General features: G+C 43.6%; 1 protein-coding gene across 5 annotated transcripts in view; it reads left to right on the top strand.

Moving 5' to 3' along the window:
* Eps8 (epidermal growth factor receptor pathway substrate 8) overlaps positions 1-26,459 on the top strand; it is a 167,165-nt gene that overhangs the window by 33,826 nt on the left and 106,880 nt on the right. For all 5 annotated transcript variants that reach the window (XM_060384327.1, XM_060384322.1, XM_060384328.1 and 2 more), the window contains exon 2: positions 17,403-17,477. The gene's annotated coding sequence lies outside the window, so the exon portion shown is untranslated. The remainder of the gene's footprint in view (positions 1-17,402; positions 17,478-26,459) is intronic.

Raw genomic sequence — 26,459 nt, 5'->3', positions numbered from 1 at the left:
TAAAGTCACCGCTGCTAAGAGAGTGACTGCTGGGGTCCCCACCACTGCTAAGATAATAACCACATGAATCATCACACTCCCTAGACCCACACCCTCAGCTCCTGACCATGACCAGGGAATCACACCCAACTGCTGGCATGCAGGGCTTTCTTTTCCTTTCCTTAGGTCGTGTGAAACCTCAAAAATGCTCTTGGCTGAGGACCCCTAAGTTGCTTTTCTTTCACTATTGGAAGTGTTCAGCTCTGGTCAAAGGCTCAGAACAGGTTATGGGGTCCACTCTGCCTGTGAGGGAACTTCAAGAGCCCAAATAGTAGCTTCTATTTTTAAGTAACATTTTATGTGTATGGCTGTTTTGTCTGTGTGTTTGTCTGTGTACCACGTGCCTGCAGTGTCCGAAGAGGCCAGAGCTATAGGCAGTCGTGAGCCGCTGTGCCGTCCCTCTGTGGACGATGGCTCTGTGGCTGGTGTGTGCAGTTATGTCAATCTGGATAAATATTTGCTGTGAGAGAATGAGGGTGGCACCCTGAGCTAATGGGCCGACCACGTTGCTGCGAGCTTTTAAGGACTGGAAGCATGCTCATTGCTGTAGCTCCACAAGGGTTCGGCAGAGTGAATGAACAGATATTGAGGGTGCTGAAACTGACACGTGGAGTCTTGAACGCTGAGGTCAGGATCGCTCCTTGTCGTTAGAGGACTGACGGTGGTCCCTGGGTCTTTCCTCCTCTTCCTGTCTGGTGTAATCAGAATTCTGTTCTTGGAGCGAGCACTCATGTAAGCTGAAGGATTCAGAAAGAAAATCGTTTTGATATTTAGAAATGTAGTTTTTTTTTTTTTTTTTTTTTTTTTTAATGTAAGGCGCTCCTTTTCAAGTAAAGCCCAGGATCTAAATTGGTGGCTATGACTCTGAAATATGCCTCTAAAAATTGCGTAAGTGGGTAGCTGGCATGTTGACACACCAGTGTCACACCAGTTTGCTCCTACTCAATACCACTTGAATAGAAGTTGTGGTTGTAAGTTCCCTGCTCTCCAAGTACGAGCGATGAAACAGCCACAGGTTTCATTCTTGCTGGTAAGGAGTTAATTGCTGCTGGGGCTTCCTGGGTGCAGAACTCAGGAGGCTTTCTACATGGCAGAGTTGCCTCTATGTGTACTTGGACCTCTGTTCTGTATCCTGGTCCATTTGATCTATCTATACTTATTTATTATTAATTAATTATTTTAAGATCGGGTCTTATTTTGAGATTAGGCTGGCCTCACACTGGCTATATAATCAAGGCTGGCCTTGAACTTCTGATCTAGCTAACCTCCACCTCCCAAATGCTGGCATTACAGGCATACACCATGTCCAGCTAAGTGGACCTGTTCTAGACTATAGGAATGTTTATTTTCCAAATGTCAGTATTACAGGGAAATAAAACGTACTTACAACACAACCCACGATCAAGTCAAGGTGGAGAGTTTATCTCAGTGGACATATGTGAAGTCATTTTATTTTTTAGGCTTATATTTATTGACTATTCGGATTTCTTATGGAGTCACATTCTACCAGACTAAAATGAGAGTTGTTTCATATGAAAAAAGAATTATTTTGGGATGTGTGTGTGCATGTATGCATATGTTTTGCTGTAAGGGCAGAGTGTATAGCCAGGCTTTCTAATCAAGGACAAAGCCTCTGCCAGGTATGAACTAAAAGTGGAGTTGGAATCAGGGCAGTGCCATGGCAAGCACACACTGAACATGAGAGTGGCAGGTGGGTACCCTACAGGGTAGGAGATCACTGTCAGTCAAGGCATCTTCATCTAAGCACCCAGCAGGTTGGAGGCAGGTGTCTCAGCAGGAGGAATCAGAGGGAGATTATGATCTGAAATCTTGGACCTAAAGGGAAAAAGACAGGAGGCTTGAAGTTTCTGAAATACAAATACCCAACGGTAGGAGACTCCCGTTTCCTAGAGGAACAGATTTTGCACAGCTGATCCCTACACAACGTTGGAAAACAAGAAACAAAGGAGACTGTAATGATTTGCAGTCTCCGGGTACAACAATGACCAGTTAAGAATTTTGTGTTCATTTTGATGATGAAGAATGCCGTCTTGGTCAGATTAGTTTGTCTCCTTGCCGTTATCGTTACTGTCATCATCAAATATTTACAGAGTCCCTGCTGTGAGCACAGTTCAGTTCCAGGAAGCAAGGCAGATAAATAAGTGAAAGATGTGGTTTCTTTTAGGGAGGTTGTTTTCTGTTTAGGACTGAACTTCGGCACTAGAAAAGTTACATGATTTATTCATTGAACACATGTAACTGTGAATTAAGCTCCTGTAGGTGTTGGGCCCAGCATTTCAGAGGTAAGGCTAGAGGTGTTCTCTCTGCCCTCCGTTCCCATCAGGAGTGGTGATGGCAAGTTGATCGCCTTTTCTTTCTTTAACTGCTTTGACCAAAATGCATAGGGAGAAACAACTTAAATAAGGAAGAGTTTGTGTTTTTCGTATGGTTCAAGAGGGTGCACTCTATCACTGGAGTGGGGGTGGGGCTGGCAGCTGAGGTGGAGGTATCTGGTCACATTGCGTTTGTAATTGGGAAGCCAAGGGCAGACAGGAAGTGGAGCTGGAACATAAGTCATCAGGACCCACCGCCAGGGACCCACTTCCTCCAGTGAGGCTCTGTCTCCTTAAAGGTTCCACAACTCTCCCAATCGGTGTCACCAGCTGGGGATGAAAGGTTTGGACATATGAAGCCACTGGGGACGCTTCGCTGCCGAAAACCCAACAAAAAGCAGATGAGAATTTTGAAGGTTTATGATGTGTGACCCGTCACTGCAATAATAATACTACAGGCAGAAATGATAATAGTAACACAGTGTCTTAAAATAACGGGACACCACTGTCAGAGCCTAAAAATAAATAAATAAAAATGTAGTTTAAAAAATTCTCATTTGTAAGAGATTTACAAGAATGAATTCATACAGACTGAGTCATGTCGGTATGGGGTTGGTGCTGCGTGGGTACGCCTTCGTTATGCGCATGTGCGGAGGCCTGCAGTCAATGTGGGATTTCTTCTACGGCTTGCTACCTTGTCTTTTGAGATGGAAGCTCTCACTGAACCTGGTGGTTACCGCTTGGTTAGACTAGCTGGCTGTGAGCTCCCGTGACCCTCTCTCCCTCTGACCCTGCCTTTCGACCCTGGGGCTACAGGTGGGTACTGTCATGCTAGACTACTCACATGGATGCTAGAGATGAGGATTTGGATCCTCACGTGGTTACAGCGAGCACCTTGCCTCTTGAGCCATCCACCAGCTCAAGTGATGCTGTTTCAAGCACTTACTTCTTAAGTTGCTTTTCAGTGGCAGCCTTGGGTAGATTCAAAAATCAGGCATGCAATCCATACGTTCCATAAATAATGGGATCATCTGTTTCAAAGGGGCACTGGCGTAGAGCCTAAGAACGGACTTTACATTTTCTTTCTGGTGTGGGTTAGAATCCCTTCAGCACTTGCTTTCATCAGGAGCTTGACAGAACATTAACGCATATATACAGCACTGATGTTCTGTGTTATAGAAGAAAACATTTTGTATTTTTGGTAGCAGGTGTCAGCGTCAGCATTCCATTATGAAAACTAAGAAGTCAGATTTTCTTTCCCCCCATTCCAGAATCTGGATATTTCTACTTTCTCAAGGAGGAAATCTGAAAGAGGAAAAAAACGGAAGTCTGTTATGTTGTGTTTTTACCTGCCATAAAACATGTTTCAAAGTAGGATCATGTATCCAGAGTTTTAAACCAACTGGGGGTAGTTCCTTTTCTTTTTTATCAAAGCAAGATAACATGAAGAACTTGCCTCTTCCTTGACTAGGATGTTCAGTTACATAATCAAAACTATCAAGGGAGCTGTGGATTGTTTTTCCCCCGCTGGAGATCTTTGTGCAACAGTGTTCAGACACTTAGCTGGCTGAAACAATTGTATAGCGTTTTGTATCTTTAACAAAACAGAGCAAGATGTATGGAAACGTAGACTTAGAAAATTGATATGATGGAAGATAATTCTTCCCTTTCTAGTCTGAGCTTCTCCCGTTTTCCCACTGGGGAGATTAGTTTGATAATAGAAAAATTTACTAGAATTGGTAAATATTAGACTTTTGACTACATATAATATCTAAGTTATATAATATCTAAGTTGTTTTCTTTTGTGTGTGTGGTGTTTTACAGTTTTCAAACATTCTGCACTGTTGCTCCATAGTGGGCTTTTTACAGTGACCCACTTGTGTTCATTAAGGCCCCCTCAGGCTGAGAGGCCATGAACCCTTACATTAACTATGGGTTCCTGAGTGGTGGAATTTGAACCCAGCTTAACAGCAGGTTTGGAGTCATACTGAGCGTGCAAGAACTGCTTCCGTCTTTCTTGAATATGACCATTTGTCCTGCCTAATGTGAAAATCAGGCCTCTACTCACCAGGTGACAACTCCGTCCTTATTGATTCCTTTTTACTGTGAATCTGCTGGTTCTTGAGGAAGAGAAGTTATTTGGGGAGCTTCCCCCGGTTATTATTTCATCACTTGAACTTCTTTTTTTAATTAATTTAGTTCCTTGACAATTTCACTCACATGTTCTTCATTTCGATCGTTCTCTCTTCTCATGCCCATTTCTTCCTCCCAATCTAGTTTAACCAGGGCCATCTGTGTGACCGGTGGGTTGAGGGCTATCCCCTGGAGCCTGTTAGGCTCTCCACGGTACACAGCTGAAGGTAGTGACCCCCCTCTCCTTGCATAGCTCAGGACTGAGGTGGGGCCCACTGAGGCCTTCCTCAATACTGGCTGCACCGTTGATGGGACCATTCTTAGGGTTTGTGATTGCAACGGCTTGCCCAGAATGTGGCATTTTGCAACCCTTTGCCGTATCTTTTGACCCTTTCATACTTTCTACGCCCTCTTTTGTAGTGTTCTCTGAGTCTTAGCAGGGATGGTATAAGTGCCTTTGTCTTAGTTGCTTTTCTATTGATGTGATAAAACATTATAACCAAGGCAACTTATAACTGAAAGCATTTAATTTGGGACTTATACTTCCTGGCCATCATGGCTGGGAACACAACAGTGAGCAAGTGAGGCATGGTACTCGAGCAGGAACTGAGAGCTCCTATTTTGGGACACAGGCATGAGGCAGAGAGAGACAGAAACACTGGGAAAGGCGCTGATCTTTTGAAACTTCAAAGCTCCCCTACCTGCTCATCTCCTCCAACAAGGCCATGCCTCCTCCAACTAGGCTATACCTTTTCCAAGAAGGCCCCACCTCTTCCAACAAGGCTATGTCTCCTCAACAAGGCCACACCTCCTAATCCTTCTAAAATAGTTCTACCAACTGGGGACCAATCATTCAACTCTATGAGCCTATGGGAGCCATTTTCATTCACCACAGTCTTGTTTTCGGCTGAGCACTCACCTACCACTCATTCTCAGTATCCTGGGGAGCCACATGTCTCTGCATTTACCATCCATCAGAAGACAGCCCCCTGCCATTTATGTAGGCTGAGGACAGCATTCATTCATTAGTCTGGTGCCAACTGCTGTGGGGCCTGGGTTCACAGAGAGCCACTCTTAACTAACACATTGTTGTTCATGTAGAGGGGTGTTCGTAGCACAGTTCCACAAAGGTAATACAGCCTGCAACATTTTTGGATTGGTAGTATTCAAATTAATCAGCTACTGATGAAATAATGTGCTTTGATGTTTAAAAATGAGCAGATAGTGAGTTTGTCTGTTGTCAATAAAATGGTGTTGGGCTACAAAATGTTTATTATTAGACCTATAATTATCACAGTGGTATTATTAAACTTACTATCATAATCAATAAGACACAGATACCTACCTGTTAGATTTTGTAATTGCCTTATTTATCTTGGGCTGGGCACATTTTCACCTACGCTGTCTCAATAACCTCACCATCCACCTCCCAGCCCCCATCCAATGCCATCCACCTTAACATTCTTTTCTGGGTTACCTTCCGTTCCATTATCTTATAAATACTTGCATGTGTTCTTCATCTGGACCTTTCCACACCATTACTGGAGTTCTTCCTCCCACCCCACATGGTTCCTTCTCCATGCTAATCCATCATGGCGTACTTTTTCCTCCTTTCTTCCTGTCTGTCTGTTTCCTGTGATTCTCCTGGACCCAAAGCCCGGGGACCTTACCCTCACTTACCCCATTCTGCCCTGCCCAGGTTTTAGGCCTTTTAATAAACCAATCAGGAATAATATCTTAGGAGGGTTTACACAACAAGGATAGGGCAGTAACCAGATCTTGAGGGCCAGTAATTAGCATGAAAATATAAGCATCAGACCAACCCCCAACAGTCCCTATACTAAGAGTAAGTACTTTCACATCACCACACCAACTATGTTCCTTACCCATTTCAATTCAGCATTAGTGAATTGGACTGTGTACTTCAGAGAACCAAATAAAATCACTTCATTAGCCAAGGCGTTATGTCAGAACAGAGTTAACAAATGTGAAAATCCCTCGGAAGAAAGAGCTACCGTGTTGTGGAAGGTACCTAGATCATGGTGGAGGTGATCTCTTTGACTTGGGAACTTACATTCTTAATTTCTGAACACTTCCTCCATAGGAGTTGACTGTAGGAAATGCAGGCAGTGGTGAAGAAAACAGTCTCATTAGCCCAGCTCTTTGAGGATTTTTGTGATAGGAGGGGAGTAGGAGGAAGTTGGTTCAGAACAATCAATAACCGAGTCCACTGTTCAAATGACTGCCTTCAAACAGGAGCTCCCGACAGCCATGGATATGGCTCCAGGGCGGTCTCAAGTTAGTCTGAGGAGCCAGATTGTTGTGGACCTAGTTCCATCTCTGTTGCTGTGATAAAAATATCCCAACAAAAGTCAACTTAAGGGAGAAACAGTTGATGGTTGATGTGACTTTTAGGTTCTGTGTCATCACTCCAGGGTGTCCCAGCCACAGGAATGCAAGGAGCCAGTCACATCCCATCCAAAAGGAACTGTAGAGAAAACCAAATGCTTGGTACTAGCCTGAATTTGTTTACTGGTACGCAATTTGCGACTCAAACCCAGGGACTGCTGCCGCCCACAGTAGGCTTGTTCTGACCTCAACTCAATTAAGAAAAGATCTCTCTTCGATGTGCTAACCTGTCTAAGCAATCCCTCCTGAGGATCTCTGTCCAAGTCATCCTAGGTTGGTTTAAGTTGACAATTCAAACTAACCGTCATGCAGGGGGAGATACGTGTGCTGCCTTAGAATAGGGCACTCTAGAAAGCTGGGCGCTAATTTAATTATGCAAATGTTGCCAATCTTGAATTTTTTAATTATTATTGTTTTGAGACAGGGTCTCTCTATGGCCCTATGTAGCCATATGAGGCAGCTTTCCAGATGCTGAGTTAGGCTTTGCAGGTCTCAAGGACTGTCTAGTAGGAGAACAACAACAATGAAACATCTCTACACAGGGCCACCAGGGGCAGTTTAATTCTAGAAAGTCTCTCTGCGACTACTGCTTCAAGGAAAACAAATAAATAAAACCCACCACCACCAAAATGTTATGAGATGTGTCACAGATGAGGTACCTGGTTAAGGAACTAGTATAGACTGGCTCGCCTTCAAAAGACCTTTGCTGGCCCTGTTGTATAATTGTATCATGTCTATTTTTTTCCCCAATAAAACTATCAGTGAGATTTGCAGTTTCATCTGTCATTACCACAGTGCCTTTCCGAGACTGTATAACATGAGCACATTGGTTGTCATAACCGTAATGCAATTCATCAGTGTTAGCCAATTTCATCTGGGCAGTGCATTTGTCATAGCCATTCATCGTTTGTTGTTTTAGAATTGCATTCCTCCCTTGAGCTTTCTCTCCCTCACTTCCCTTCCTTCCTCTCCTCCCTTGCTGATGTGCCTCCCTCCTATGCTTCCTTCTCTCCCCTCCGCCCTTTCCATCTTTTTCTGCCTCCCCCCCCCCAAAAAAAAAAACGTGGTTTACTTTATTTTAATTTTCTTTTTTATCCCCATGGCTGGCCTTGAGCTCCCTATGTAGTGAAGACTGACCTCAATCTCACAGCAATTCAAGCCTCAGCCTCTTGACTGCTGGGTTATAGATAGACAGGACCACACCTGGCAACAGCAGTTGATGTTTCTCTTCAAGGCCGGAAAACCTGAGCCTTCTATATGGTCGGTGAAAAATTTAAAACTGGGATAATGACATTGTTAGCATCTTGGGTGTGTGTGAGGGTTTGAAAGTCAATAACTAGAGCCCTGTGTTTTGTTAGCAGTGATTGCTAAACAGCCTTGTTTTTGTTTTTTCCTTTTTGGTGGGGGGTATTAAAGGATCTTCTTTAGAGAGCACCTAGTCACAGGGTTCCAAGATCAGAGGATCCTAAAGTGTCTTAACACAGAGACTGTGAGCCATTTGGTTCTCTGTTCTCTGTGTAAGTCAGTCTTGGCCATTTGCAGTGAAGATGGGGATTTCCAAGCTTGAGGTTCCGTACCGGAGTGAGATGGTCAATACTGATGTTTTATGGCTGTGTGATGGGGAGAAGTATCTGTGTATTTTCACGTGTGAGCTTCCTTCTTCCAGTCTGTTCTCAGACAAGGGCTGGAGTACATTCAGTGATTAACTCAGCCTGTGCTGAACAGTTAGGTGTTTTCAAGGAATGTATTTAAAGTCAGCTCTTTGAGACAGGTACCATTTTTCTCTGTATGTGCTATTTAAAATAGTGAATGGCTCAGTTTTCAATTTAGTCCACAAAAGATCTGTAGTGTGTGTGTGTGTGTGTGTGTGTGTGTGTGTGTGTGTGTGTGTGTACTGTTTGTCTATGAATGTATGGAAGCCAGGGTCAACATTGTGTGACCTTCTCTATTACTTTCCACCTTAATTTTTTTAGACAGGGCCTCTCACTGAGCCTGGAGCTGGCCATTTTTTCACCTAGACTGGCTGGCTGGAGAGTGCTGGGGACCCTCCTGTCTCAGCTTATCTAGGCCTGGGAATCCAGGCAAGTGCGATGAGGGTGCTGAAGATCAGGGCAAGTTCCATGTGGGTCCTGGGGATCCAAACTCAGATCCTCGTGCTCACGCAGCAGGTATTTTACCACCTGAGACATCTATCTCTCCAACCTTCACAAATACATGAGACAGTATTTTCTGACACTGTCCATTGCCACCCAGTGGGCATGATCTTCCCATACTCTGGCTTCCAGTTTTTCTTGTGTTCATAGTTCTCTGCCAAAGTCTGAAGCCGCCACTGAATAGATGTGTGAAATTGCAAGATACCAAAGTCTCCATTTTTTTTCCTCATCTACAAAATAGAATAGCAGTAGTATTTATCACCATGCATTTGTAAGGAATTAACTTGTTAAATATGTAAACTTTAAAATGAGCCTGGTGTCTAGGAACCTGACACTGAAGAGGAGGAAGGAGGGAATTTCTCTGGATTCTGCTGTGAGCAGTACCTGGGGTCAGCAAGTACTAGGACTAGCCTCTGTTACTCCACTGGTCAGCTTCACCCACTGTCCTGCTAATTACTTTAAGGGCTGGTGGAATGAGGAAGAATTAGAAGGTGTCAAGGTTGTCTCATAGGGAGAAACAGGGAGGAACCAGGTCTTTTTGTTTTACAAGTGATATTTCTGTGTTTGGTCAGCTCCTCGTAGGTGACACCTTCCTTGGTGACTAAGTCTGAATGTAGATTATCCCTAAGCTACAGTGTCCCGGAAGTGTTTTGCTTGATCTCAGCATAGAGCAGCTAATGGCATCTGGTTGCCTTTGTCTTGAAAGTTGATAGATGCTAAGCAAACATCTCTCTTCTGTTGTCACCATGGAGGAAAGGATTCAGCAGGCTGCAGAATTAGCAGGGCTGAAGCAAAATGAAAATGCATAGGGCCCAGGGTAGGGAAGTCATTCTCTTCTGTAGACTGACAACCAGCTTGCTAGTGGTCAGCCTTCGAACGACAGGGTCAGAATTTCCTGGGGACCCGAATTGGGGATAAGCTCCCAAGCCAGCCACCGTGTATTTCATTTCATTCTTAACTTGGCTAGACTTAGAGAGGAGATACAAGTCCTTGAGGGCGTTCCATAGAATTATGTTGTAGTGCAGAAGACTCGTGCTCAGCCTGTGTGTGGTGCTGGGCTATAGATTGGAGTCTTAGATAATAAAAAGGGAAATGTGAATTGAGCACCAGAGCTCATCCTGCTTCCCAATGTCACGTGCAACATGGCCAGCCTTCTGCTACCACGCCTTCCCTGCCATGGTGGTCGGTGTTCTCGAACTGTAGCCAAAACGAACCAGTCATTCCTATGCTGCTCTTGTCAGGGCAATGAGAAAAGTAACCAACACGCCAAACCAAAGGGACGACGACACCACCAACCCAAATCTTCTCCCTGATATGCAGTGGAAGGCAGAGTTGGGGGCTTGCCTGTAAGCTGAGGCTCTAATCATTGTTCTGCGAACTCAAAGGTAGTTATTTAAACTGTCAGATAAATGCTGACAGGGTGAAGCCCCCATCTGCCTGAAAGCAGATCCCATGTCTCTGACTGTAGTCCAGGTTGGTGTCTGCCTGTGCAGGTCCCAATGAGGCTGGACAGTTCCCTTGACTCTTCCTCCCTGGGAGAGGTCAGAGATAGTCCGCCTCTGCAGCTAGGCCTGAGCTGGAGAGCCCCTCTCCACTGTTAGCTTCCTTCTGGAGTTCTTTTGAGCACAGAGGCGTCTGGACATTCTTTTCAAATATTTCTTTTTTTTTTTCTATCATATAGATGTGCTCCAGCTGGCTGTAGACAACATGATGTGTTACCCACCTCTCCTTATCTCCATGTCTATTTTACGTACCTGGGAACTTAATAGGGAAGCGTTACCAAGTGGGTTCCCTAAAGTCAGGCAGTAACTGACAGAGGTGAGGCAGAACCTGAGAAAGACTGGCTCAGTCCCGAGCTCACGCTGCTTCTCCTGGCTCTAGCCAGAGTTCTTGTGAGCATCTAGGTCCCGGGGCAGCTTTGCACCTCAGAACTTTCTTTCTATTTAGTTAATTTAGTGTGTGTGCTTATGTGTGGGCTACAGTGTTTTTTTTTTTTTTTTTTCCAAGATATATTTTTATTTTCAGGTATGTGTTTCTGTGCAGGTATGTGCACAGGAGCGCTGGGCCCTGCGGAGGCCGGAAGAGAGTGTCTGATCCCATGGAGCCACAGGCTGTCATGAAATACCCGGTGTGGGTGTTGTGAACCAAGCTCAGGTCCTCAACAAGAACACAAGTGCTTCTAACTGCCGAGCCATTCCTCCAGCCCCATGATCTACAGTATTAAAGACATACATAGATTTTAGTCGATAATATTGAACATTTCTTCAATGAGGTGGTATTTCTACTGATTTGAGATTTTCTAGTCTTTAGTTCACAGGGTTTCTTCCTTTGAACATTATTTCTAGCATCAGCTCAGCTGCCACCTGAGAATAACTCTTGCTCACTAGTGTCCTCTGTGTGTCAGAGAACAGAGAAGGAACAGTGATAACTCCCACATGGACACTAACAGTGCTTTTTAAAAGCTCATTAAAACACTTACCAACCTCGAGGGACCTTTAGAGGCTTTTGTGACAAGCTTTGTTTACTTGTATACTGCTACATTAGTCAGGAGCCTCCAGAGAGGAGGAGCCAATAGAGCTCTGGAGATACAGCAGATGAGAGGGGTTTGTCTCTCAAGGCTGGAGGCGGTGACAGCTCACCATGGGCTCTCTTCATATTAGAGAACCAAGGACTCTAGCTGTGACGGTCTGATGTCCAGAAGCTTCAGCACTAAGGAAGCCATGGGTGTAATTGTCAGACTAAGGATCAGCTCCCAAGAGCCTGGCAGGGAAGACCTAAGTCTCTGTCTAAAGGCCAGAGAACGTGGGGTTCTGACAGGCAAAGGCAAGAGAAGACAGGCATGCCGAGTGTGGAAGAGGAAGTAGGAATTCACCCTTCTACTACCTCAAAGTTCCATTTGGTTGGGTGGTGACTGGCACAGTCAGGGAAGATGACACTCAGCAGACTGACCTCCAGACACATGCTCGCCGGCACACCCAGAAACATTGCTCCACCAGCTGACGAGGTATCCCTTAATGCAGTGAAATTGATGCCCCAAAACTAACAGTGTCCTGATAGAGATTGCGAACTCCGCTGTCTTGCAAGTCCTGTCCAGTGACCTTGAGACTTTGAACAGGTTTTATAACGTCCTTAGACCTCAGCTCTTCACTATAGCATCGGGTGACTTCGAAGATGACATGGTCCAACATGTATCATGTGCTTGAGGTAGTAACTCAGGAAGAAGCATTAGCTGTTCAGCTATGATTGCCTGCATAGGACTTGCACGTGATAAGTGATAAAGCCAGGCGACATGACAGAGTGGAGTGAGCGGGAGGGGCTCATGAGCCTCCACCCCAGCTGAGGAGCCGAGTGGCCGCTGATGACTTTTCTGGGAAGGAGATTGGCTTTCTTTAAGGGTGTGGCCCCTGGCATCTGGAGCATGAGCCAGTGGTTGGCTCCACACCATTGAGAGGGACAACACTTATTAGACGGGTGGGCTGTTAAAAAACAGTGCGGAGAGATAGCTCAGCCATGAGGAGCACCGGCTACTCTTCCAGGGGAACCGGGGTTCAGTTCCCAGCACTCACATGGCAGCTCACAACTGTCTGTAACTCCAAGATCCGACATCCTCACAGACATACATGCAGACAAAACATCAGTGCAGTACATGAAGAAAAAAAACTTTAAAAAACAATGCATAAAGTTGGGAGGGGCAGGGTAGGTCTAAGGGAAGTCCGGGGAGGAACTGGGAATGAGAATAACCAAAATACATTCATTGTATGCATGTATGAATTAACTGAAAATATATCAAAAGGAAAACCAAGCATTAGTTACTGCATATTGAAGGCTCTAGGTCTAGGAAACCTTGATTTCAGACACACAGTCTGTTTTGGATAGGAATGAGCTGAAGAATATGTGGCCTCTGTGGACTGTGGGGCAGAGGGGAATCCCAGGCGAAGGTGTGAGATTCTAGCCCCAGGTTGGTCGGTTTCCACACGTCATCTTTAGTTATGCACCACCTCATGGCTTTGTATGATGACTCTGTCTTTTGATGCTAACAAGGTACCTGGGGTTGGGTGCTTTATAACCAGGCCTCCTGTCTGTGAGCATTTGGGAGACACAATCAGACCATAGCAGATTTGACCCACAAGTCCTGGGAGTCGGGTGTACTCAAGATCCCCCAAGCCTTTATTAAACGCCTCCTCCTCCCAGGCATTCTGGAGGGACTGCTGTCACGGTCTGTGTCTTTCTCTCTCTCCTTTTGGCACTTATAGCTGACTATGAGACAGATCTGCCAACAAATGTTGCTGCAACATGGTGGAAATGCCACAGGAGTCTCTTCACATGGGCTCAGGGAACGCTCTTTGTTGAGCCTTTATTTCTGAAGGTGGGGAGTTTCTAACCGTAGGAGGCTGATCACTAAGTACAATGATTTATTGGGGTGTGTTTTAGTCTAGGTTTTCTGAAATTGTAACTTTGGGTATCTACTGGAAGAAGCCGGCCTCGTTTGCCTTGCTGTTGCTGTGATATAAGACACTGATGCAAAGCAGCTCAGGAGGAAAGGCTTTATGTGGCTTAGATGTCCAGTTATAGTCCATCATTGAAGGACGTGAGGACAGGGTTGCAAACAGGAGCAGAGGCGGGAGCTGCTTGCGGTCCAGTTAGCTCTCCTGTCTGCTCTTCACTTCTCCTCTCCACCAGGACCACCAGCGTCGGCTGGGTCCACCTACAACGATTAGAATAGAAGGAAATGCCCCCAAAGACACCCCCAGAGGCTGATCTGATGTCTACAGTTCCTCAGTTGAAGTTCCCTGTTCCCAGGTGTGTGAAAATGAAAGCCAAATCAGCCATCACAGAAGTCCGTCTTTAAAGTTTTCTAGTAACATTTATGCCTGGACTGCAATTTAGATCAGTAAAAATTTCAGACAAAATATTGTTGGTTACATAAAGTCTACTCCAGGCTACAATATGCAGAAGGGCTTCAAATATGTTTCTTGATGTTCATTAACAACCATGATGAATTTTTCTGGCTGTTTTAGAAGTGAGTTTAACATTAGCTAGCATAAAAATAACATTAAACATCAGAAAAATAAGTAGGTGCTGACAATTAGAAAATCTGCTATTACATATTTAACATTAGGCACTGAGAATAATGTAGTTTATATAAAATATTAAAGTATGTGAGATATTTCATGCACGTAATGGTCCGTATTAAAGCATGACCGCACGCCAGATAGCAAGGATTTCACTGCTGGTCCCTGGATGCTCACTTAACCGAACAGAATGCTGTCTCTCCACATTGAATGGAAGAAAGTTTTTCCTCACTTGCAGCTGAAGGATCCAGAACTTGCTTGAGATAGTAGAAAGCTCGTGAGAAAGCTTACAAGCCTTAAAGAAACCAACCCCCAACAGAACCAAACACTTACAGCCTGGCAACTGTTGTAGAAACAATCATTACTTTGCAGAGAAGTTGCTGTTTTTGAGGTACTGTTATTCCTAACAAAGACACTAGCATTTACTAGCAAGCAAAATGCAAGTGAGCTATTATGAGGAATAATAGTTGAGGCATTGGATACTGTTATTACTTAGTGAAAACAACTATTTTACCTTCTGGGATCATATGGGTAACTTTTAAATTATTATTTTTTAATGTTTCTTTTGTAATACATGAGGTACCAGTTTTTTACATATATTTCCTTGTTTTTTAATCTATATCATAATATATATTATGATATAGAAAATATATCATATGTATTATTATTTTTATGTATTATGATATATGTTATCATTTCTGTATTATGACATAGATTATATATATCTTAATATATGTGTTTTTAAAATAAATAAATAAATATATATATATATATATATATATATGTTAACATAGTGAACCCGGTGTAATCGTAGCTTCAGTGGTTGGTAATCCTTGGGATATCTTGCTTAGTTCTTGTCCTGCTTCAGATTGTTGTTGTTATTGTTTGTGTTTGCGTCAAGGTCTCAACATAGAGGCCAGGTTGGGTGTGACCTTCCAAGGGGGTGTCACGTGCCACCATGCTCAGCTGTAACTTCGTTTGTATCCTCCCACACGAAGTCAAGCCAATTTCGATTACATATTTTTTGTCGATTAATGCTTCTAAAAGATTTGACTAGAATTCTATCATCATAGCCCAAGCACCACTGGATATTCAGTGTCCAGTGTGTTAGCAGCCTCACAGAGGTCTTCTTGGCATTGGCTTCTAATCGAAGTCAACTTGATGTGCTTTGAGGGATACAACTTCTGAAGATTCAGTGACCCTGTCACCTACTTAGCCAGCCCTGGGACCAAACATGGGAGCATGAGTTTTGAAGACAGACTTTCCCGCCTTCAGAGTTTACTTCTGCAGTGACCATTACACAAGTGACTCAATGTCGATGAGACTCGTTTCCTCTTCTGTCACATCGGGCTAGTGGAAGAGCTCCGGCCAAGGGCTGCTGTAGAGATGACTGAAGGCATGCATTGGAAGAGCGCGGGGCTGACTGCCCAGCGCATGCTCAGTGCCAGTTGCTTTGTGCAATAAAGAGCGGAAACCTCTGAGGCTGGTTTTATATGATCCAGCCTGCTTAATGTTGCTGTTTCGTAACCCTTGAACTGATACAGTGTGCACGCTGAGTATCGGTAGCTGTTAATGTCATCGAGAGGCCAAACCCCCTGCGCCTCTTGCTGATGCTCTGTTATGTTACCAAGAAATAGCAACAGTTGTGTCTGTGTTTGGCAGCATTTCTTGCAGAGCTTTGAGCTGCTTGAGGGAAGAGCCTTATGTTATCAATTGTTTATCAGATATTGCCGATTCTAGTCATTGGGCCCGAGTCTCTTAATATCTCCGTTAACTGTAGTAATGTTTCACTTCTCAGGTTAGTTTAGTAACATGAACTTGAGATTCACAGACAGGTAGATTTTCTGGATATGTAGCCACACAGATGAAAGCGAGGTTTTTTTTTTTTTTTTTTCAATGCAGTTTATTCAGGAACCTTGAACAATCATCTGACCCTGGGGAAAGCCAGCCCGCAGCTTAAATAGCCTCTGGGTAGCCAACCCCAGCGTGCCATGTGGGCAATGCAGATAGGTCCACATACATGGAAGCAAGCCAGATCCTCAGCCTTAGCCAAATGTGGAGTTGTTTGTGACAGAGAGCACTCACCATCGGGAAGGTGGAAGGCAGAAACCAGCTCCATCTTTAAGGCATAGCATTCCACAGCTCTCTACAGTTCCCCCTTTTTGTTTTAGACGCATCAGGCAAGAGTAGAGGTCTGATCTCTGATATTAGAAATAAATTGGGACTTTGTACTGATGTTCATTTAGGTGTCATCCACCCAAAGAGCATCAGACCCGACCGATACCTTTTTCTCAGAGGCGGGACCTGGGGCATCAACCCGCATGCAATCAGACATGCTCTTCTCTGGGTCGAAAGCGGCTGACCCTGAGTGCAGTGCTTAGCCTCGCATCCTGAGCGTAACATTTTAGCTTTTTAAGGTAGCCAACCATGCTTGGGGAGACTGTCCAAAAGCAGGGTTTTTGAAAAGTGAAAATTTCAAGATGGTAAATAGCTTTGAATGCTTTGAGTGTGTATGGATGGGTATACGTGTGTGTAGTGTATCAAGCATCTTCCTTGAACACTCTCTACCTTGTTTTTTGACACAGAGTTCCTGAACTCGGAGCTCACTGAGTCAGGAAGACTAGATGGCCCGCAGATCCTGGGGATCTTTCTCTTCAGCCCCATCACTGCGGCCACTGGCATGTGCCACTGGGTCCAGTTTTACATGGGTGCTGGGGATTGAACTCAGTTCTTCATGAATGTATGGCTACCAACTGAGCCATTTCCCTAGCCCCTTAAAAACATTTTATATTATCATAAATTACATGGAATTTTAAAATAATGGCATTTAATTTAAATATCTTGGTTTCTGTGTTTGTCTAAAGGTCTTGGATTGAACACACCTGTGCAGTTGTATGTAAATATGTAAATAGGCCTCTTTTATTTATAGTTGATAGAATGCTAGGAAATATTGAAATATGCAACATAAAATATCTGTTGTATTTAAGGTTTGTTGCATTCAAATCCCACTTTAAATATTAGCCTGTACAGAACCTCTTAGATCCTACAAGGGTTAAATGAGAGTAAATTCTTGCGTGCTTACCCCGGTCCCTCCCACTTCATGCTTCCTTTCCTCATAACCTTTGCCACGAACTTTAGTATAAACTTAGATAAAAAGAGAAGCAGAAATGCAAGAGAATAAAGCATTTATTATACAAAGGCGATTATTGCTTGCATACTGTCAAAATGAATGTTTTACCATTGTCATTTGTTTTTAAATGCAGGTCACCTATATGTAATACAACTCTTGGTGGATTGAAGCAGCAGCACGAGAATTGGAGATCATTTTCATCTTTGAGGTGAGTCTGCTTCCAGAATAACTGGCATCTTCTCTGGAGATGTAGCTCCATTGGTAGAATGCTTGCGTAGCATGTACCAAGCCCTGGATTCCTTTGCCAGCACTGTATAAACTAGGTGTGGTGGTTCAGACTCCTTATCCCAATGAGTATGAGGTGGAGGTGGAGGCCGGAGGATCAGAAATTCAAGGTTATCTTTGACTATATAGAAAGCTGGGCACACACAAGAGACCCTGGCTCAAAACATGGAAGCTACTTGCTATTTCTTTGTGAATGTGTTTTGGAATCATTGATGCTTCATTCATGTCTATGATGGATGGGTTTTAGTTATGTCCATACCTCGATTACCCTCTCTTGTCCCCTTCTCCCTCTCCCATTCAAACCCCTTTTGACATCACTCCCTCTCCATTCATAGCTTCTTGTGTGACTCAACGAGTTTAACAAGTGTTGCTGACATGAGCATGTGTTGGCGGGTATGTACTTACGGCAGCATGAGCGGCTTCTCAGTGGCTACAGAACTGAGCCACATGACACCTCTTCCCTGGCAGTAGCCATTAACTGTTAACAGTCCCTCCAGGAGCTGTGAGCCCCCCTCCCAGCCTGAGGAAATGGCAATGTTGATGGGCCCAAACTTTTTGTTTTGGTTTGTTTTTTGAGATAGGGTTTCCTCTGTAAAGCTTTGGCTGTCCTGGATTCGCTTTGTAGACCAGGCTAGCCTCAAATTTACAGAGATCCGCCTGCCTCTGCCTCCGAGTGCTGAGATTACAGAAATGCGCCACCATGCCCGTTGAGTCCAGACTTTTTTTTTTTTTCTAATTTCTTTGAAAATATCATTAGTATATACAATGTACCTTGGTCATATGCACTCCTCACTCTTTCCTGGCCCTTCCCAACACATCTCCCTCTCAACTTCATGTCCTTCTATTATTTATTTAAAATATGTAACTATTGAATCCATTAGTGTTGCCTGTACGTACATCATTGTGAGGCCAACCAGTAGGGCATAGATAGCCTATCAGATGCCACAATCCCAAAGAATAGCGAATGGTCTTCCACCAGTAGGCATGAACTACCAATAGCTCTTCAGTTGGTGTGGGGCCCTGCGAGCTGCTGCCAACAGCCCAGCATGGTTACCACAGTTGCTGTGAGTTTGTGAGCACAGCAGTCCTGTCATATCTAGACATCTTCACTTTATGGTATACCGACACATCACCTGATTCTTCTATTCCCGCGCCGCCTTCTTTTCTGTGTCATCTGCTAGTCTTTAGACCACTCTGTTATTTTCCTGAGCTCAGGAGTGCATGCTGGTTATCTACAGGATGCTGTTATGAGGATGCCCGTGAGAGCTGCAGGCTGAGGGTCCAGAGCTCCTCATTAGTAACTTCCTGGCTGCCTTGATGGCTTTGTCTCACTGTGTCACACGGGATATGGTTGTTCACCTCACTTACCTTGTTGGTACTGTGAGAATAAACGTGATTTTATGTGTCTGGAAAAACTGGGAGGTGGAGGTGTCAACATCGGGAGCTGACACAGGGAATCAAATGAGAGTCATCAATGATATGCCGAGAACCTTTCTCAGCATGAAATTTCCAGTGTTGTTTTAGTCTGATAGCCTTGGGGCAGTAGTGAGATGGTGTCTAAGGCCTGCAGCTAAGTGACTGTGCAGAGGGAGAGAAGAGGGAGGCGGGAAACAGTGTGAGAAGAGGAACTGAAATGAGTGCATGGTCTTGAAAGCAGGCATGACGCTCCTAGAATGTGGGAATTCTGAACCTACAGGCTATGAAAATGATCTGTTAAAACCACACTCATGGTATTCTCAGTGGCTTTCATTCTCCTGCTGTGAAAAAGCAGAGTTTCTGCCTTTTCCCTTCTCTGGTTTGAGCCATTCATCTGGATGCCCCAAAGCACATACTACGAAGCTTGGGAAGACCAAGTAGGCGTTCCTTATCGCCGTCAATATTTGTGTTTGGTGTCTTTTTTACTTCCTTTACTTCTGTTGCTACTCTTCAGCCCACTAGGCACATGTGGTCTTCTGTCTGTGTGGGCTCAGGTTTTCACACATTCCCACGCTTCCTCGTTCTCTTAGAAGGTAGGCTGAAGACTCTTTGCATGTGCCAGATTCTATTTAGAGAGCAGGATTCCTGTATTTCTTTCTAGTAGCTAGTTTCACAGATACTGGTCTGATGGTAGTAAGATTTTTTTCTGAGGCTTGTCATTCTTTTGTAGATAGTTTGTTTGGCCATCTTCTGTCTCATGGACTGTGTGAGTATTTATGGATCTAGAACAAAATGTCATATTGTTTTCACACAGTTTACCTGGCTCCTCCCTTAGCAACTGAGGAATAGTGGTCAGGGTTTAAGAAATGATGAACACCGCATCCTTAAGATCACAGCAGGCTCAATGGTTTTAACTCTTTGTCCACTGACCCTCTAAATTATTGCTTGGCTGAATCAGCTGCTCACCTTTGTGTTTCTGTAGTTTACCAGATTCTTTCCATTGCTGCAAGCCAGAGTCTTTCCTGCCTTTAATAAGTGTTGATTCTTGTTTTCTCTTTGTGTTTCATCAACACCAAAAGGAATCGGTGATTTCAAAGCAACAGGTGTAAAGGTCATCCGCCAGTTGCTTTTTTATTTAGAAAATGAGTATAGGAAGGAGAACGTGTCACGTTCATAGTCTCCTTCATCGGATACTCTTAAAGCTTCTGGTATGCACCGTATCTGAGCCTGTGGGGGTCATAGTTTCTCCTCATGGTCACCCCAAAGGAAGTTCTGTTTAGGTGGGCTTGCTGCAAATGAACGTGGTTTGATAAAGACCTGTTAGCACGGAAGGTCATCCCGAGAGGCTGCACTATTCTCACTTGTTAAGACGAGTAAGTCCAGGCCTGACCACGTGTCTCCTTACCTGACTGACATTACTGCTGCTTCAGAGACACAGGCCTAATTGGTCACTTCTGTTTGGGAATCATGTTGGGGTTATATGAAATATGGAGGTTGACTGTACATTTCCATTCTTTCAGATCAGCTTAAAAAAAATAGAATTACCAACTGAAAAGAAAAAAAACCTTTCAGCTCATGTTTCTTTTTTATACACAAGGTGAATGTTTCCACCTCAAAGTCAGGCTTGTCAAGAGGAGACAGTGGGCTGAGGCTGTGGCTGAGCGGGGCAGTGCTTGCTTAGCTCCTAAATCCCTGGTTCTCATCCTGAGCACCAGCCCCCCAAAATACCCAAGCAAAACCAACAACAAAACATCCAGACATATGGTGATTAATCATGCAGCTTGCTTTGTCTGCACACAAACACACATACACAGTTCATCTCTGTCTTGTGTTTCAGACTCTAAAAGTGAAGGCTATAGGGGCAGAATACATCTAACTGCTGAGTTAGGGCCTGGTTGGAAATTCTGACTCTTGCTTAAAGACAAAATGAAATCATTTCAGCAAGAACACTAGAAAAAAATCATCACCCTGTTCTGTTCAGAAAATATTTTAGTATGTTCCATTCTAGCTTGGAGTTCACATAAGTCTATAAAAAGCTGGGTGTCAGCAAAAAACAGTTTTAATGATAGAAGCCTGACTTTAGGGCTTATGTTTGAGTTTTAATTTTTAAAAATACTTTGATATTTTATTTTAAACATTGCAAGTATTCTGTTTGTAGGATTTCGTAAAGCAAGCAAAAAAAAAATTCCATGTCACAATTGCCTAGAATGTTTCCTATTTTCTCCAAAAGGTTAATTTCCTTGTCATGTACAGACAAGCCTTTAAGATCCTGTAATGCATATTGTTGATGGAACTTCCTGCCTGACATTCATTTCTGAAATCAGTGAACAGAATATACTGACTGCTGTGTGGAGGCATCATTTACGATTGAATTTTAGAAGTGATAGCATTTTGTACATGTGATGACTTTCTTATTTATATGTAGATAAAAAAAAAACCTACATAATTTGTCTCCACATTTGTGGCCATGTTGGAGGGGCACCTGTTTTCTGAGGGGGTGAAATAGATGTGGGCTGAATCATAACCTTGGAATGTGATTATTCTGGGGAATTTGTTATAGAACAACAGGAAGTGAGTATTGATGAGTAGCAGAGGCCAGCCCACACTGTATCCATTAGCAGCATGTCTGATTGTCAGGTCTGTGATTTTCCCTAGTAACAGAGGCAGCAAATGCAGAAAACATACCAGAAGAAATGAAGGTTCTGTCTTCAAAGATTTCCTAGTTTCACAGACAAAATCAGGGTTGTTTGTCTCAAAGCTTTGGCTCTGAAGCTACCTCCAGGTTCCAGTGATCTGGAGCCAGCAGAGCTTGAAAAGGTTTTATTTTTCAAATTGTCTTGGAGAATGAGGTGTGATATGTAGTACTATAAACCAGCAACATGGAATCCAATGCAAAAGACGCAAAGTGGTGTTTAATTTATTCTCGTCATAGTGGCTGACAGCAGACATCTTAGAGTTATCAAGGTCTGAATGGGAAAGCCTGCCTCTGTGTGCCCTCAGGCAAGGACTACTTGTGTTCCAAGCAGCTACTTCCCTGGTTGTCAAAAATCAAGACCAACATACCTATATATTTGTGGAATGGATATATGATCAAGAATTTGAACATGTGTAGTCACAGTTATTAAATGATGGTTATAATAATCAATGCGGTTTTCAATAGCCAAAGTTGAACATCCTAGAAAAATCTAGTTATGAACACATCATTTTAACATAGAAAGATCAGCTCTTTCTTTAAGAACCAAACTTACATTGATGCTGTATTTTATGAAGTTTTGAAAAAAGCAGAAAATGGAAAGTTATCCTAAATGAACTGTTACTCAATAGTGAATAGAGTCTGGTACATAGATTTTAGAAATTTAAATCCCTTTCAGACTATAACCTGAAGGTTCAATACAGATACTCAGTATATGTTAAAAGGATGTATGAGCATGGAATGGGAGGGCTCAGATTCCAGGGAAGTGTTCTCTGGGCACTACAAGAGTCCTTGGGATTTTAATGAAAGAATAAAATATGAGCTAGGCCTGTAAAGACAAAAAGAGGATGGGACAGAAGATGTGGATAGGAGAGAGGTGAGAGAGAGGGAGAGATGGAAGGCAGGGAGAAGGAAAGATCATGATCATAGCCAATAGGGAGCCACTTTAGGTTCCAAGTCTTTGGAAATGTACTATGATTTGTACACACATACTTACTATTATTTAGACATGTGTTGCTTATTACACACATACACACACATGCCATATGAATGCCCACACATCTACGGACTCACAGGCTTGAGACAGGCTCTCACTATGTATCTCTGACTGCCCTATAACTCACTATGGAGGTTGTGCTGGTCTTGAACTTAAAATGATCCTTCTACCCTTTGTCTTGAATGTGTTAGGGTTCCAGGCATGCTCCTTTGCTCCTGGCCCTGGAGGATTGGAAACAATTACACAGGAAGTAGGGAGAGTTAGTCACAGGAAGTGGACCTTTTAATGAATACCTCCATACATCGTATGGATTGGGATCACAGGGAATGCGTTCATTGAATACCAAGGAATTTACTATGAAGCAACAGTGCAAAGATGTCAGGTGAGTCTCCAAAGTGCTAGAAATAAGCAACACATGTCTGAATAATGCCTAGGCTAAGGAGAAAGTCTTGAGAAATAAATAAATAACATATAGTCCCAGCACTGGGGAAGTGATGCTAGGGGACTCATTGGAGGGCCCTGGCCATCCAGCATAGTGAGAAGATGAGGGCCAGGTCCAGTGAGAGACCTTGTCTCAAAGAATACAGTGGGAGGTGGTCAAGGAAGACACCTAATGCTGCTGTCTGGTCTTCCCGCACATGGACACACCCATGAACATACACTTCCCTTCTACACACACATACATATAACACTCCCACACACGCACACCATGAGCATACACACACACTAAAAGTACATTAAACCAAATGAAAATGAAAGCAGGATATAACAAAATTATCCAAATCTGTAGGATATAATTAAAGCTGTGTTAGAAATATCAAAAATTGCTGTCTCAGAAATACCCTGTTCCTTTGATTCGATTGCTTCCAGAAATAGTGTGCTGAGGGCTGAAGAAAGAATCCTTGGACTTGAAGAAGGAAATGGAAACTTTCCCAACTGAGAAGCAAAGAGAATAGGGGAAAAAACAAAACAAAACAAAAAAAACTAAAAACAAACCAAAAAGGAATCACTGAGCAGAATATCTAAAACCTTGAGACAACCAGAAAGGGCATACTCAATGCATAATGGAAATGTCATGAGAAAAAGAGTCTAAAGAAGCATTTGAAGAAGAAATAGCTGAGAACTTTCCAAAATTATGACAGATACCCTAACACCCACAGGTAGCAAGCATTCTTCAAGCTATAGGAATCCTCCAAACAGAGACAAGGAACCAGAGGGCATAGGAGACAGCTTCATTTTTAGAAGGATGGGGTAAGAATTTCATTCCTGTTGTTTTAAGAAGCTCTGAAGAACTGGTCCCATAGTATCCTAAAACCCATCCCAAACTGATGGTGTAGAATTTGGCATTCAGCAAAATTATATATCAGAAATGATAGAGAAATACGAACTCTACCAAGGGGCCTGCAAGTTGTCATCTGACCTCCACATGTATTCCTTACCTACATACGTGTCTCTACACATGGGCACAAACACAAAGTAAATTCATCTGAAACTAATATTTAACAAAACCTCTTTGTTTTCTTAACTGCATGTTTTCAGCACATTTTTATTTACTTGAAATTTATTGTCCAAAGCCGACTATCAAACTATCCTGAACACTGAGCATTTCTGCAAACACCATCTCTGGAGCAGCAGTCGTGCTTGCCTCCTGGAATCTCAGATCTAAAACATTATTTTTGCATTCAGGATAAACTTACTGGACTGAAATGCAAACAGCAGAGCCGGTGTCCTTGGGCTTTGTGTTTTGTAAGATGCTATGTGTTCTCCTTGGAACACTCCGGCCTGGTGTTAAGAGCCATGTGGACTCCTCAGACCCTTCAAATTCATTGGAGCAAGGCAGCACCCAGCAGGGCATCCCCAAGGACCACTGTGCTTGTCTGACATCCTCCAAGAATCATACCAGTTAAGAACTATCCATCTTGAGCACAGGAGGACTTGGGGCGGTCACAGGCCCACTGCTATGGTTTCTTCAACTTCACCTTCTGGGAGGCCAGTAGTTTGGCCCAGGACACTGTGAATTTGACATACATGCACACAACCAAGTCATCCCTTGGTTTCAAAATGGTGCCCGTGAGCTGACTTCCTTGTCTGTTCCTGAGCTTGTTACCATGATGATGAATTGTCTGCCTAGTTTAACAGTTGGCCTTATTCTCCTGGCTTAGGTCACTGGTGTTTTCTTATTACCAGTTGATCACACTTTGGGCAACAGTTAAGTTTCCATCACTAAGGAGCAGGAAGACCAGTGATTTAGTAGAATTAGCTACATCAGTGCTTTTAATTTTTTTGATTATTTCCTTTCAGTGGAAGCTAGCAGGAGCTTCACCACATCCCATGGTTCCTCTTAGAACTGGTAGAGAATGGTCATTCCCCACTGCTGGTATAAAATAGCTATCGTTTGTAGAAGCATTATGGGAGGAGCAAATGAAAGCTGACAGCAGCATTTGAGACAGGAAACTGCATTACCCATTCTTTATTTTAATGAGTCAACACCGAAGTTTTTGCTTTCGTATACAAGCTGTAATAGTGAGTTGGTTGTTTTAAAGTTCATACCTACAACATGAAAGCGAATGTGTGAACATAGGGCGTTAAGAATGAGAGATGTGAGAAGTTAGACAAAGGTCTTGGAGAGAATAAAATTAGATGTTGATTTTTGGAGATGTATTCATTCCATAAAGCCAAAGAAAGAGACACCTGACCAGGTTGTTGCCCGTGATACAAGTTGAGCTGTGAGAATCCGAGATCTATCTTCAGACGGATATTAAATGATCCAAGGAGCCACAGGCAGCACAGGGAACCTCAGCAGTACATGTGTGGTTGATGAAGGGTGACTCAGAGGAAAATGAACAAATTAAAAAGATGGTGATTTAAGGGAGCTGGTGAACTTTGAACCCAGAAAACAAGTGTCACTTGCTGAATTACAGCCATTGTTGTCTTACCATACGTCTGTCACTTATGGTGACAGCATTTATGTTAGTCCCATTGAGGATGTGACGCATCTCTTCCTGCTCATGACTCACTCACGACGGGCCAGCCCTCCTATTTCCCATGCTGCAGTAGACAGTACTCACCCTCACCATCACTTCCACCTCATTCGTGGAATGTGACAATTATTTCTGTATCTAGGATGACCACATGACTTCACTGATAGCTGAGACAGCATCAGCACAAAGGGCTCCTTCTCAGGAAGCAGAGGGGACATGGGAGAATAAAAATCGCTGTCCTGTCATGCTTGATCTCAGCCAAAAGAAGCAGTATTGCCACTTGAACATCTGCCTCTTGTTTCCATCTTTCTGTGGCACTGATGTGTCTGCCAAGAAAACATTATGCTCTGTGTATTTGTGTGTTTTCAACCTTTGCTAAGATCCACGGAAATCCAGGTTTTGCCCAAAGCCCCTTCAGACAGGGCCCTATATATCCCATATATCCCACGTTGGTCTTTGAGTCACTATGTAGCCACAGGTGGCCATGAACTCTTGATTTTCCTGCCTCTGCCTCCCATGTACTGGAATTACAGGCACAGGCGTGGGCTTCTTGATCCTCTTTGTAAACCCTCTGGCTGGTGTCATCACTCTGGGGCTTACTCTCAGGATTCTCCCCCGAGACTTAGGCGCACATCTGTTGTATTGAGTCCACGCTGCCTCATCCAGGGGTCTGTCTGTCAGGCTTTCTGTCATGACAGCCACAGGCATGGACTTTACTATCCCCACAGAGGAGGAGGGAACTCCAGATCCTTCCATCTACTCCAGCCTATCATTGGCCCTCCCTGTCCTCACCCCTGCCCTTCTTCTTTACATACTTTT

This window comes from Meriones unguiculatus, chromosome 5 (assembly GCF_030254825.1).
Source record: "Meriones unguiculatus strain TT.TT164.6M chromosome 5, Bangor_MerUng_6.1, whole genome shotgun sequence".
In the NCBI taxonomy this organism is placed as follows: Eukaryota; Metazoa; Chordata; class Mammalia; order Rodentia; family Muridae; genus Meriones; species Meriones unguiculatus.
The sequence above is the reverse complement of the archived record's forward strand: the minus strand, read 5'-3'. Positions and strand labels throughout refer to the sequence as shown.